The sequence below is a fragment of the Rhodamnia argentea genome, chromosome 3, assembly GCF_020921035.1.
Source record: "Rhodamnia argentea isolate NSW1041297 chromosome 3, ASM2092103v1, whole genome shotgun sequence".
Taxonomy (NCBI): domain Eukaryota; kingdom Viridiplantae; phylum Streptophyta; class Magnoliopsida; order Myrtales; family Myrtaceae; genus Rhodamnia; species Rhodamnia argentea.
In genome coordinates, this window is record NC_063152.1 from 6,160,609 (window position 1) to 6,162,769 (window position 2,161).

Sequence of the window (2,161 nt, forward strand, 5' to 3'; positions counted from 1 at the left end):
GGCTGTTGGAGCTTCTTCAAGCTTGTGACTATAGTTTATGGAGCTTCGTCGAGTTGAGGATTGTGGCTAGTCGAGCTTCTCCAAGCTCGGCCAGGGCCGCCGTAGCTTCGTACAGCTTGATCATGTTGGCTTGAGCTTCATTGTGCACACGGTCATGGAGGCTAGAGCTTCTTTGAGCTCGACCCATGTCTGCTCGAGCTTCATTGAGCCCATGGTGCATAGAGCTTCGTCGATTTCGAGCTCACGACCATGGATGCTTGAATTTTTGCATATATATTGGTTGAATTTTTGCATATATTAGGATGTTAGATTTTGTGGGCTTTGGTTTGGATTTGGTGGGGTGAATGTTGAAGAAGAAGAAGAAGAAGATGCTAGTTGGAGAGAGAGAGAGCGCGTGCGTCAATACTAAAAATAAATTTAAGTTAACCAATTTCTAAGTGCATTAAGTTGCACCAACAAGTTTCTAATAGAGTAAACACCAAGTTTCTAATAGATTAAACACCATGTTAACAAACTCCATCCCATGACCGATCCAGGAAAGACCAACGACATTTTTTAGAAAGTACAGGGTGATTTTGAACCAAGAAAATAGAGGTGCAATTTTAGAATTTCTGACAAAGGTGGGCGGCTATGGAGAGAGAGAGAGTGTTCTAATTAGGTGATGTGAATCTATTGATTCTTTAGATAATGAGAAAATGTTACCCTCACCCTTTCATGATTCAGTAGCTACTACAGTATTCGTTGCAATTTTTTTTTTTTTAGTTCAATTCACTTAATTCCATTTAATTCAAATAATCCATGACCTTAACATGCCTATTCGTGGCATCTTATTAAGCCAAAATGAATTAACGGGGACCAGATTGGAGATAGATGGGTCTCCCCCTTGATTATTCATCAAAGAAGTAGCAACATAATTAAGGTTATGCAGAGAAGGCAATATGATGACCCACGCTCGCACTCAAATGTCCCAACAAAAAAAAGCTTTGAAACCTAGTAAGAATGAAATTCTCTTGGTGGGGACATCATGAAAATGTGGGGACCCAATTGAGGAGGGATTTCAAGAAATATGCAAGAGATGTGATCAATGCTAGGACCCTAATCATATCCTTTGTCAACCCTACCGAGGAGGAAGAGGAAGAGGGTTGCTTTGTGGTGACACATTCCACAAGTTCCACACATAGCCAATGATTCCAAATAACTTGTCATTCTTTGGAAGATGGACGACCCTCCCCCCTCTCTTGGGTTGGAAAAATGTTTTGCAAACTTCCAAGTTTATCAAGTCCAACTGGACAAATGAGAGAGAGAAAGAGAGAGAGAGAGAGAGAGAGAGAGAGAGGGTAGGTGAGCTTGACGAGGATTTGGACAGGTGACCAATGATGAAGAGTTAGACACCAATGATAACTCCTAAAAACAAGTAGGGGCAGGGAAGATAAGGATGCGAGGAAGGCAAGTTTTTCTAACCCTTACTTCCATCTTTCTATTATGTCCTCGCTTATCGTGCTGGCTAGCTTTTGGAACATGAAGCTAGTTATGTCACGGAACCGTCTTGGTGTGTGTTAATAACCAAATGAAAAAGAAAAGAAAAGGAATAGCCAAGAAAGCATTCTCTCGCACTTAAATTTCTGCTCACTTGGTTACATGATTCAAGAAGTTAGCGAAGTATTTTATGGGGATAATTATCCAAAAGGTTTTAAACCTATTTTGTGACGGTCGATCCAATCTTAAAATTTTCAACTGTGTCAATTGGGTCCTAAACCTTTGACAACTTGCCAATTTTGTCATAAATATTTCAATTGTGTTAATTTACTCCTAAACCTTATGAAATGTTGTCAATTTATTCTTAAGCTTAGTATTTGGGTAATTGGTAGAAATGACTACGTTGACAAATCGTGAAAAGGTTTAAGATTAAATTGATATATCATCAAATGATTTATGATTAAATTGTCACAATTGAAATGTTTAGAATTAAAGTAGCACAATTAGAAGACTTATGACTAAATTAGCTGTCGTATAATAGGTTTATAATTTTTTGGATAATTTTTCCATAATTTTTTTATCAATTTTTCGGTGGTTTATGAGCCTAAAAATGACATGTTTATTGTCACTTATTGTACATAAAGTATTTGAAAGTTGACATGATACTTTGGGTACAAGCGTGACA